Below are 13,203 nucleotides of genomic sequence, written 5' to 3' on the forward strand. Positions count from 1 at the left end.
AGTATGTAGGTAACTACGTGGTATTATGGAAGGTGTGTGCTATTAGTAGAATGTGTGTTGCATATTATTCTGAGTTATCTACTCACAGGAATGTGTGATACACTTTCTTTAATACTCACAAAAATAATTAATACACTTTCCACGTCTTGTGTTATATCACAATGTTTTAACTAAATCACATCATAAGTAATATCAAAATCTTACTAAGTGCTTTATTTCTAAAATTAACAAGGTATGAATTTACAAAAACTGACAGAAATAAGTGTATTAGTACAAAATACTAATAGAAAATATCCTAGTGTATGAAAGAAATGTTACTTCATGAAACGACGTGTGTAGGCTTAACAAAAATTACGACATTATAATCAAACTACAATTTAACTGCTACAGTGTTAAGTTCTCATGTGACCGTTGTCAACATTTATTTAGTGCAACAAAACTTACATTTAAAGTACAGGTGGCATAGAATTCTAACAGTCCTCTTATTAAGTCTGTGTTGCCTGTTAAACCTATAAAACCAGTTTCAACAGCCAGTTCGTATTTGTTACCCAAGTAGACTGGGTAACATTTCAGAAATGGTATTTACAAAGGCTACTGATAAATAAAACATCCAACCAAACGTACAGTAAACCATCTGCTAAGACCCTTGATATCCTTGAATGTTGTGAAAAATGAGTTTTCAGAAATTTTTGTAGTAGAAGTTATGTGAAAACAGTTGTTGTTCAGACTGATCGTGAAACATCCTGAAATTACGGTTCAATAAAAAATCCACCATCAATTTTTTGTAAATGAAGTTGTTGGTACTGGGTTGCTTTCTATTTTGTATCGGTCATTTTTAATTTTGAAAGACCTCGGACAATTCAATTTCTTATATTGAGCATGTTTGGTGAATAAAAGTGTTAATAAATTGAAAGGTTAATCCTAGAAATTTGCGTACTTGGCCAACAAAAAAACTGGATTTTTAATTTTTTTTTTAAATAATCATGATCCTTCATAAATTAAAATGTTTAGGAAAACATCAGGATTATGAAAACTAGAGGGCCTAAAACTGAAAATAAACAATAAAAAATTTGATAAGAGTGTAATGACAAATATTGTCAGAAGTTACAAGTAGCACTGGATGTAATGTAAATAAAAATGTAAGGAGTTTCAGAAGTTTACATAAATATGAATTGTTCCAATGAAGACACCATAAACAGAAAGCAGTAAAATTTTGAAGAGGAATATAAGTACTTTGAAGTGGTCAGTGACTTACAAATCTGTTTTACTATCAGACCTAAGTTACCGTCAGTCCATCAATTTCAAGGTTTGAGCTAATTCAGCCACGTTTTATTATATTATTCCGTTTCTTGTAGAAATTGTTCCCTATCGTGTCTTCACCTCTCGAATATGTTTTCAACTTTGTGATATAATATTGCTTATCAAAGGCACTGCGTGTTATATGACGAGTTGGATAAAGTCAAAGTGCTCCCAGATGTCTCCAAAGACATTGAAAGTGAAAAAGAAAAGGAAAATCTGCTTAAGCCTAAATAACGAGTGAACATGAAAAGTAGCGCACGTGTCGTAATAATTTGTTTGTTTATCATTTATTTTATGTATTACTTTTCATTTAGACGTGGACTTAGAAGAAAATAATCATATACTTCAAACAGTATTAATATTTTGCAGGTACCCAAGTTGACAGCTTTCTTATGTTAAGTAATTGCATGTAATATAATCGTCTTTCAAAGCATTTGTTTGTACAATTATATCTAGAATTATACAAAACAGACAAAACTATAAAGTTTTTTTATTCGTTACAATTTGGAAAAACCAATATAGTGCCACTACAGTAACTAATGAAGCAGGAAGGCCCTACCCAAACCACCCCAATTATTTGGTTTTTCGCTGAATTTTGATGCCTCTAAAACATTTCCGAGCTTACTATAAACGGTCCGGTGGCGCAATGGTAGCGCGTCTGACTCCAGATCAGAAGGTTGCGTGTTCGAGTCACGTCCGGATCAGAATTATTTTGGCCCAGCATGGCCAGGTGGGTTAAGGCGAGCGACTTGTGATCTGAGTTTCGCGGGTTCGCATCCCCGTCACACCAAACATGCTTGCCTTGTTATCCGTAAGGCATTATTGTGTGACGAACAATTCCACTATTCGGTGGTAAAACAGTAGCCCAGAGTTGGCGGTGAGTCTTGATATCTAGGTGCCTTCCCTTACACTGCTAAATTAGATACGGCTATCGCAAATAACCCTCGTGTACTTTTGCGCAAAATTCAGAAAACCAAACCGAAACGATGTCTGTAGGCTTAACAAAAATTACGACATTATAATCAAACTACAAGTTAACTGCTACAGTGTTAAGTTCTCATGTGACCGTTGTCAACATTTCTTTAGTGCAACAAAACTTACATTTAAAGTACAGGTGTCATAGAATTCTAACAGTCCTCTTATTAAGTCTGTGTTGCCTGTTAAACCTATAAAACCAGTTTCAATAGCCAGTTCGTATTTGTTACCCAAGTAGACTGGGTAACATTTCAGAAATGGTATTTACAAAGGCTACTGATAAATAAAACATCCAACCAAACGTACAGTAAACCATCTGCTAAGACCCTTGATATCCTTGAATGTTGTGAAAAATGAGTTTTCAGAAATTTTTGTAGTAGAAGTTATGTGAAAACAGTTGTTGTTCAGACTGCTCGTGAAACATCCTGAAATTACGGTTCAATAAAAAATCCACCATCAATTTTTTGTAAATGAAGTTGTTGGTACTGGGTTGCTTTCTATTTTGTATCGGCCATTTTTAATTTTGAAAGACCTCGGACAATTCAATTTCTTATATTGAGCATGTTTGGTGAATAAAAGTGCTAATAAATTGAAAGGTTAATCCTAGAAATTTGCGTACTTGGCCAACAAAAAAACTGGATTTTAAATTTTTTTTTTAAATGATCATGATCCTTCATTATATAAAATGTCTAGGAAAACATCAGGATTATGAAAACTAGAGGGCCTAAAACTGAAAATAAACAATAAAAAATTTGATAAGAGTGTAATGACAAATATTGTCAGAAGTTACAAGTAGCACTGGATGTAATGTAAATAAAAATGTAAGGAGTTTCAGAAGTTTACATAAATATGAATTGTTCTAATGAAGACACCATAAACAGAAAGCAGTAAAATTTTGAAGAGGAATATAAGTACTTTGAAGTGGTCAGTGACTTACAAATCTGTTTTACTATCAGACCTAAGTTACCGTCAGTCCATCAATTTCAAGGTTTGAGCTAATTCAGCCACGTTTTATTATATTATTCCGTTTCTTGTAGAAATTGTTCCCTATCGTGTCTTCACCTCTCGAATATGTTTTCAACTTTGTGATATAATATTGCTTATCAAAGGCACTGCGTGTTATATCACGAGTTGGATAAAGTCAAAGTGCTCCCAGACGTCTCCAAAGACATTGAAAGTGAAAAGAAAAGGAAAATCTGCTTAAGCCTAAATAACGAGTGAACATGAAAAGTAGCGCACGTGTCGTAATAATTTGTTTGTTTATCATTTATTTTAGTGTGTTACTTTTCATTTAGATGTGGACTTAGAAGAAAATAATCATTTACTTCAAACAGTATTAATATTTTGCAGGTACCCAAGTTGACAGCTTTCTAATGTTAAGTAATTGCATGTAATATAATCGTCTTTCAAAGCATTTGTTTGTACAATTATATCTAGAATTATAAAAAACAAGACAAAACTATAAAGTTTTTTTATTCGTTACAATTTGCAAAACCAATATAGTGCCACTACAGTAACTAATGAAGCAGGAAGGCCCCACCCAAGCCACCCCAAATATTTCGTTTTTCGCTGAATTTTGATGCCTCTAAAACGTTTTCGAGCTTCCTATAAACGGAAGGTGGCGCAATGGTATCGCGTCTGACACCAGATCAGAAGGTTGCGTGTTCCAGTCACATCCCGATCAAATATATTTTGGCCCAGCATGTCCAGGTGGGTTACGGCGAGCGACTTGTGATCTGAGTTTCGCGGGATCGCATCCCCATCACACCAAACATGCTTGCCTGGTTATCCGTAAGGCGTTATTGTGTGACGAACAATTCCACCATTCGGTGGTAAAACAGTAACCCAAGAATTGGCGGTCAGTCTTGATATCTAGGTGCCTTCCCTTACACTGATAAATTAGATACGGCTATCGCAAATAACCCTCGTGTACTTTTGCGCAAAATTCAGAAAACCAAACCGAAACGACGTGTGTAGGCTTAACAAAAATTACGACATTATAATCAAACTACAAGTTAACTGCTACAGTGTTAAGTTCTCATGTGACCGTTGTCAACATTTCTTTAGTGCAACAAAACTTACATTTAAAGTACAGGTGGCATAGAATTCTAACAGTCCTCTTATTAAGTCTGTGTTGCCTGTTAAACCTATAAAACCAGTTTCAATAGCCAGTTCGTATTTGTTACCCAAGTAGACTGGGTAACATTTCAGAAATGGTATTTACAAAGGCTACTGATAAATAAAACATCCAACCAAACGTACAGTAAACCATCTGCTAAGACCCTTGATATCCTTGAATGTTGTGAAAAATGAGTTTTCAGAAATTTTTGTAGTAGAAGTTATGTGAAAACAGTTGTTGTTCAGACTGCTCGTGAAACATCCTGAAATTACGGTTCAATAAAAAATCCACCATCAATTTTTTGTAAATGAAGTTGTTGGTACTGGGTTGCTTTCTATTTTGTATCGGCCATTTTTAATTTTGAAAGACCTCGGACAATTCAATTTCTTATATTGAGCATGTTTGGTGAATAAAAGTGCTAATAAATTGAAAGGTTAATCCTAGAAATTTGCGTACTTGGCCAACAAAAAACTGGATTTTTAATTTTTTTTTTAAATGATCATGATCCTTCATTATATAAAATGTCTAGGAAAACATCAGGATTATGAAAACTAAAGGGCCTAAAACTGAAAATAAACAATAAAAATTTGATAAGAGTGTAATGACAAATATTGTCAGAAGTTACAAGTAGCACTGGATGTAATGTAAATAAAAATGTAAGGAGTTTCAGAAGTTTACATAAATATGAATTGTTCCAATGAAGACACCATAAACAGAAAGCAGTAAAATTTTGAAGAGGAATATAAGTACTTGGAAGTGGTCAGTGACTTACAAATCTGTTTTACTATCAGACCTAACTTACCGTCAGTCCATCAATTTCAAGGTTTGAGCTAATTCAGCTACGTTTTATTATATTATTCCGTTTCTTGTAGAAATTGTTCCCTATCGTGTCTTCACCTCTCGAATATGTTTTCAACTTTGTGATATAATATTGCTTATCAAAGGCACTGCGTGTTATATCACGAGTTGGATAAAGTCAAAGTGCTCCCAGACGTCTCCAAAGACATTGAAAGTGAAAAAGAAAACGAAAATCTGCTTAAGCCTAAATAACGAGTGAACATGAAAAGTAGCGCACGTGTCGTAATAATTTGTTTGATTTATCATTTATTTTATGTATTACTTTTCATTTAGATATGGACTTAGAAGAAAATAATCATTTACTTCAAACGGTATTAATATTTTGCAGGTACCCAAGTTGACAGCTTTCTAATGTTAAGTAATTGCATGTAATATAATCGTCTTTCAAAGCATTTGTTTGTACAATTATATCTAGAATTATAAAAACAAGACAAAACTATAAAGTTTTTTTATTCGTTACAATTTGCAAAAACCAGTATAGTGCCACTACAGTAACTAATGAAGCAGGAAGGCCCCACACAAGCCACCCCAAATATTTAGTTTTTCGCTGAATTTTGATGCCTCTAAAACATTTCCGAGCTTCCTATAAACGGTTCGGTGGCGCAATGTTATCTCGTCTGACTCCAGATCAGAAGGTTGCGTGTTCGAGTCACGTCCGGATCAAATATATTTTGGCCCAGCATGGCCAGGTGGGTTAAGGCGAGCGACTTGTGATCTGAGTTTCGCTTGTTCGCATCCCCGTCACACCAAACATGCTTGCCTTGTCATCCGTAAGGCGTTATTGTGTGACGAACAATTCCACCATACGCATGGTAAAATAGTAACCCAAGAGTTGGCGGTGGGTCTGATATCTAGGTGCCTTCCTTCCAGTAAATTAGATACGGCTATCGCAAATAACCCTACGGCAAAATCAGAAAACCAAACCCGACGTGTGTAGGCTTAACAAAAATTACAAAATTTTATTTCTTTAGTGCAACAAAACTTACATTTAAAGAACAGGTGGCATAGAATTCTAACAGTCCTCTTATTAAGTCTGTGTTGCCTGTTAAACCTATAAAGCCAGTTTTAAGAGCCAGTTGGTATTTGTTATCCTAGTAGACTGGGTAACATTTCAGAAATGGTATCTGCAAAGGCTACTGATAAATAAAACATCCAACCAAACGTACAGTAAACCATCTGCTTAGACCCTTGATATCCTTGAATGTTGTGAAAAATGAGTTTTCAGACATTTTTGAAGTAAAAGTTATGTGAAAACAGTTGTTGTTCAGACAGCTCGTGAAACATCCTGAAATTACGGTTCAATAAAAAATCCACCATCAATTTTTTGTAAATGAAGTTGTTGGTACTGGGTTGCTTTCTATTTTGTATCGGCCATTTTTAATTTTGAAAGACCTCGGACAATTCAATTTCTAATAGTGATAATGTTTGCTGAATAAAAGTGCGAATAAATTGAAAGGTTAATCCTAGAAATTTGCGTACTTGGCCAACAAAAAAACAGGATTTAAAATTTTTTTTTTAAATGATCATGATCCTTCATTATATAAAATGTCTAGGAAAACATCAGGATTATCAAAACTAGAGGGCCTAAAACTGAAAATAAACAATAAAAAATTTGATAAGAGTGTAATGACAAATATTGTCAGAAGTTTACATAAATATGAAGTGTTCTAATGAAGACACCTTAAACAGAAAGCAGTAAAATTTTGAAGAGGAATATAAGTACTTGGAAGTGGTCAGTGACTTACAAATCTGTTTTACTATCAGACCTAAGTTACCGTCAGTCCATCAATTTCAAGGTTTGAGCTAATTCAGCCACGTTTTATTATATTATTCCGTTTCTTGTAGAAATTGTTCCCTATCGTGTCTTCACCTCTCGAATATGTTTTCAACTTTGTGATATAATATTGCTTATCAAAGGCACTGCGTGTTATATGACGAGTTGGATAAAGTCAAAGTGCTCCCAGATGTCTCCAAAGACATTGAAAGTGAAAAAGAAAACGAAAATCTGCTTAAGCCTAAATAACGAGTGAACATGAAAAGTAGCGCACGTGTCGTAATAATTTGTTTGATTTATCATTTATTTTATGTATTACTTTTCATTTAGATATGGACTTAGAAGAAAATAATCATATACTTCAAACACTATTAATATTTTGCAGGTACCCAAGTTGACAGCTTTCTTATGTTAAGTAATTGCATGTAATATAATCGTCTTTCAAAGCATTTGTTTGTACAATTATATCTAGAATTATAAAAACAGACAAAACTATAAAGTTTTTTTATTCGTTACAATTTGCAAAACCAATATAGTGCCACTACAGTAACTAATGAAGCAGGAAGGCCCTACCCAAACCACCCCAATTATTTAGTTTTCGCTGAATTTTGATGCCTCTAAAACATTTCCGAGCTTACTATAAACGGTCCGGTGGCGCAATGGTATCGCGTCTGACTCCAGATCAGAAGGTTGCGTGTTCGAGTCACGTCCGGATCAAAATTATTTTGGCCCAGCATGGCCAGGTGGGTTAAGGCGAGCGACTTGTGATCTGAGTTTCGCGGGTTGGCATCCCCGTCACACCAAACATGCTTGCCTTGTTATCCGTAAGGCGTTATTGTGTGACGAACAATTCCACTATTCGCTGGTAAAACAGTAGCCCAGAGTTGGCGGTGAGTCTTGATATCTAGGTGCCTTCCCTTACACTGCTAAATTAGATACGGCTATCGCAAATAACCCTCGTGTACTTTTGCGCAAAATTCAGAAAACCAAACCGAAACGACGTGTGTAGGCTTAACAAAATTACGACATTATAATCAAACTACAAGTTAACTGCTACAGTGTTAAGTTCTCATGTGACCGTTGTCAACATTTCTTTAGTGCAACAAAACTTACATTTAAAGTACAGGTGTCATAGAATTCTAACAGTCCTCTTATTAAGTCTGTGTTGCCTGTTAAACCTATAAAACCAGTTTCAATAGCCAGTTCGTATTTGTTACCCAAGTAGACTGGGTAACATTTCAGAAATGGTATTTACAAAGGCTACTGATAAATAAAACATCCAACCAAACGTACAGTAAACCATCTGCTAAGACCCTTGATATCCTTGAATGTTGTGAAAAATGAGTTTTCAGACATTTTTGAAGTAAAAGTTATGTGAAAACAGTTGTTGTTCAGACAGCTCGTGAAACATCCTGAAATTACGGTTCAATAAAAAATCCACCATCAATTTTTTGTAAATGAAGTTGTTGGTACTGGGTTGCTTTCTATTTTGTATCGGCCATTTTTAATTTTGAAAGACCTCGGACAATTCAATTTCTAATAGTGATAATGTTTGCTGAATAAAAGTGCGAATAAATTGAAAGGTTAATCCTAGAAATTTGCGTACTTGGCCAACAAAAAAACAGGATTTAAAATTTTTTTTTTAAATGATCATGATCCTTCATTATATAAAATGTCTAGGAAAACATCAGGATTATCAAAACTAGAGGGCCTAAAACTGAAAATAAACAATAAAAAATTTGATAAGAGTGTAATGACAAATATTGTCAGAAGTTTACATAAATATGAAGTGTTCTAATGAAGACACCTTAAACAGAAAGCAGTAAAATTTTGAAGAGGAATATAAGTACTTGGAAGTGGTCAGTGACTTACAAATCTGTTTTACTATCAGACCTAAGTTACCGTCAGTCCATCAATTTCAAGGTTTGAGCTAATTCAGCCACGTTTTATTATATTATTCCGTTTCTTGTAGAAATTGTTCCCTATCGTGTCTTCACCTCTCGAATATGTTTTCAACTTTGTGATATAATATTGCTTATCATAGGCACTGCGAGTTATCTCACGAGTTGGATAAAGTGAAAGTGCTTCCAGACGTCTCCAAAGACATTGAAAATGGAAAAGAAAAGGAAAATCTGCTTAAGCCTAAATTACGAGTGAACATGAAGAGTAGCGCACGTGTCGTAATAATTTGTTTGATTTACCATTTATTTCATGTATTACTTTTCATTTAGATTTGGACTTAGAAGAAAATAATCATATACTTCAAACACTATTAATATTTTGCAGGTACCCAAGTTGACAGCTTTCTTATGTTAAGTAATTGCATGTAATATAATCGTCTTTCAAAGCATTTGTTTGTACAATTATATCTAGAATTATACAAAACAGGCAAAACTATAAAGTTTTTTTATTCGTTACAATTTGGAAAAACCAATATAGTGCCACTACAGTAACTAATGAAGCAGGAAGGCCCTACCCAAACCACCCCAATTATTTGGTTTTTCGCTGAATTTTGATGCCTCTAAAACATTTCCGAGCTTACTATAAACGGTCCGGTGGCGCAATGGTAGCGCGTCTGACTCCAGATCAGAAGGTTGCGTGTTCGAGTCACGTCCGGATCAGAATTATTTTGGCCCAGCATGGCCAGGTGGGTTAAGGCGAGCGACTTGTGATCTGAGTTTCGCGGGTTCGCATCCCCGTCACACTAAACATGCTTGCCTTGTTATCCGTAAGGCATTATTGTGTGACGAACAATTCCACTATTCGGTGGTAAAACAGTAGCCCAGAGTTGGCGGTGAGTCTTGATATCTAGGTGCCTTCCCTTACACTGCTAAATTAGATACGGCTATCGCAAATAACCCTCGTGTACTTTTGCGCAAAATTCAGAAAACCAAACCGAAACAACGTGTGTAGGCTTAACAAAAATTACGACATTATAAACAAACTACAAGTTAACTGCTACAGTGTTAAGTTCTCATGTGACCGTTGTCAACATTTCTTTAGTGCAACAAAACTTACATTTAAAGTACAGGTGGCATAAAATTCTAACAGTCCTCTTATTAAGTCTGTGTTGCCTGTTAAACCTATAAAACCAGTTTCAATAGCCAGTTCGTATTTGTTACCCAAGTAGACTGGGTAACATTTCAGAAATGGTATTTACAAAGGCTACTGATAAATAAAACATCCAACCAAACGTACAGTAAACCATCTGCTAAGACCCTTGATATCCTTGAATGTTGTGAAAATGAGTTTTCAGAAATTTTGTAGTAGAAGTTATGTGAAAACAGTTGTTGTTCAGACTGCTCGTGAAACATCCTGAAATTACGGTTCAATAAAAAATCCACCATCAATTTTTTGTAAATGAAGTTGTTGGTACTGGGTTGCTTTCTATTTTGTATCGGCCATTTTTAATTTTGAAAGACCTCGGACAATTCAATTTCTTATATTGAGCATGTTTGGTGAATAAAAGTGCTAATAAATTGAAAGGTTAATCCTAGAAATTTGCGTACTTGGCCAACAAAAAACTGGATTTTAATTTTTTTTAAATGATCATGATCCTTCATTATATAAAATGTCTAGGAAAACATCAGGATTATGAAAACTAGAGGGCCTAAAACTGAAAATAAACAATAAAAAATTTGATAAGAGTGTAATGACAAATATTGTCAGAAGTTACAAGTAGCACTGGATGTAATGTAAATAAAAATGTAAGAGTTTCAGAAGTTTACATAAATATGAAGTGTTCTAATGAAGACACCATAAACAGAAAGCAGTAAAATTTTGAAGAGGAATATAAGTACTTGGAAGTGGTCAGTGACTTACAAATCTGTTTTACTATCAGACCTAAGTTACCGTCAGTCCATCAATTTCAAGGTTTGAGCTAATTCAGCCACGTTTTATTATATTATTCCGTTTCTTGTAGAAATTGTTCCATCTTGTGTCTCCACCTCTCGAATATGTTTTCAACTTTGTGATATAATATTGCTTATCATAGGCACTGCGAGTTATCTCACGAGTTGGATAAAGTCAAAGTGCTTTTAGACGTCTCCATAGACATTGAAAATGAAAAAAAAAAGGAAAATCTGTTTGAGCCTAAATAACGAGTGAACATGAAAAGTAGCGCTCGAGTCGTAATAATTTGTTTGATTTATCATTTATTTTATGTATTACTTTTCATTTAGATATGGACTTAGAAGAAAATAATCATTTACTTCAAACGGTATTAATATTTTGCAGGTACCCAAGTTGACAGCTTTCTAATGTTAAGTAATTGCATGTAATATAATCGTCTTTCAAAGCATTTGTTTGTACAATTATATCTAGAATTATAAAAACAAGACAAAACTATAAAGTTTTTTTATTCGTTACAATTTGCAAAAACCAGTATAGTGCCACTACAGTAACTAATGAAGCAGGAAGGCCCCACCCAAGCCACCCCAAATATTTAGTTTTTCGCTGAATTTTGATGCCTCTAAAACATTTCCGAGCTTACTATAAACGGTCCGGTGGCGCAATGTTATCTCGTCTGACTCCAGATCAGAAGGTTGCGTGTTCGAGTCACGTCCGATCAAATATATTTTGGCCCAGCATGGCCAGGTGGGTTAAGGCGAGCGACTTGTGATCTGAGTTTCGCGGGATCGCATCCCCATCACACCAAACATGCTTGCCTGGTTATCCGTAAGGCGTTATTGTGTGACGAACAATTCCACCATTTACATGTAAAACAGTAACCCAAGAATTGGCGGTCAGTCTTGATATCTAGGTGCCTTCCCTTACACTGATAAATTAGATACGGCTATCGCAAATAACCCTCGTGTACTTTTGCGCAAAATTCAGAAAACCAAACCGAAACGACGTTACACAAAAATTACTTAAATCAAACTACAAGTTAACTGCTACAGTGTTAAGTTCTCATGTGACCGTTGTCAACATTTCTTTAGTGCAACAAAACTTACATTTAAAGTACAGGTGGCATAGAATTCTAACAGTCCTCTTATTAAGTCTGTGTTGCCTGTTAAACCTATAAAGCCAGTTTTAATAGCCAGTTCGTATTTGTTACTGACTGGTAACATTTCAGAAATGGTATTTACAAAGGCTACTGATAAATAAAACATCCAACCAAACGTACAGTAAACCATCTGCTAAGACCCTTGATATCCTTGAATGTTGTGAAAATGAGTTTTCAGACATTTTGTAGTAGAAGTTATGTGAAAACAGTTGTTGTTCAGACTGCTCGTGAAACATCCTGAAATTACGGTTCAATAAAAAATCCACCATCAATTTTTTGTAAATGAAGTTGTTGGTACTGGGTTGCTTTCTATTTTGTATCGGCCATTTTTAATTTTGAAAGACCTCGGACAATTCAATTTCTTATATTGAGCATGTTTGGTGAATAAAAGTGCTAATAAATTGAAAGGTTAATCCTAGAAATTTGCGTACTTGGCCAACAAAAAACTGGATTTTAATTTTTTTTTAAATGATCATGATCCTTCATTATATAAAATGTCTAGGAAAACATCAGGATTATGAAAACTAGAGGGCCTAAAACTGAAAATAAACAATAAAAATTTGATAAGAGTGTAATGACAAATATTGTCAGAAGTTACAAGTAGCACTGGATGTAATGTAAATAAAAATGTAAGGAGTTTCAGAAGTTTACATAAATATGAAGTGTTCTAATGAAGACACCATAAACAGAAAGCAGTAAAATTTTGAAGAGGAATATAAGTACTTGGAAGTGGTCAGTGACTTACAAATCTGTTTTACTATCAGACCTAAGTTACCGTCAGTCCATCAATTTCAAGGTTTGAGCTAATTCAGCCACGTTTTATTATATTATTCCGTTTCTTGTAGAAATTGTTCCCTATCGTGTCTTCACCTCTCGAATATGTTTTCAACTTTGTGATATAATATTGCTTATCAAAGGCACTGCGTGTTATATCACGAGTTGGATAAAGTCAAAGTGCTCCCAGACGTCTCCAAAGACATTGAAAGTGAAAAAGAAAAGGAAAATCTGCTTAAGCCTAAATAACGAGTGAACATGAAAAGTAGCGCACGTGTCGTAATAATTTGTTTGTTTATCATTTATTTTATGTATTACTTTTCATTTAGATTTGGACTTAGAAGAAAATAATCATATACTTCAAACAGTATTAATATTTTGCAGGTACCCAAGTTG

The 13,203-nt window shown here is 34.5% G+C and overlaps 3 non-coding genes across 3 annotated transcripts; all 3 read left to right on the top strand.

Moving 5' to 3' along the window:
• Window positions 1–1,931: 1,931 nt before the first annotated feature.
• On the top strand, window positions 1,932–2,003 carry TRNAW-CCA (transfer RNA tryptophan (anticodon CCA)). The gene has a single exon. It is a non-coding gene; the product is annotated as a tRNA-Trp (tRNA).
• Window positions 2,004–7,670: 5,667 nt separating this feature from the next.
• Window positions 7,671–7,742, top strand: TRNAW-CCA (transfer RNA tryptophan (anticodon CCA)). The gene has a single exon. It is a non-coding gene; the product is annotated as a tRNA-Trp (tRNA).
• Window positions 7,743–9,574: 1,832 nt separating this feature from the next.
• On the top strand, window positions 9,575–9,646 carry TRNAW-CCA (transfer RNA tryptophan (anticodon CCA)). The gene has a single exon. It is a non-coding gene; the product is annotated as a tRNA-Trp (tRNA).
• The last annotated feature ends 3,557 nt before the right edge of the window (window positions 9,647–13,203 follow it).

Source organism: Tachypleus tridentatus, chromosome 12 (assembly GCF_004210375.1).
Source record: "Tachypleus tridentatus isolate NWPU-2018 chromosome 12, ASM421037v1, whole genome shotgun sequence".
NCBI lineage: Eukaryota > Metazoa > Arthropoda > Merostomata > Xiphosura > Limulidae > Tachypleus > Tachypleus tridentatus.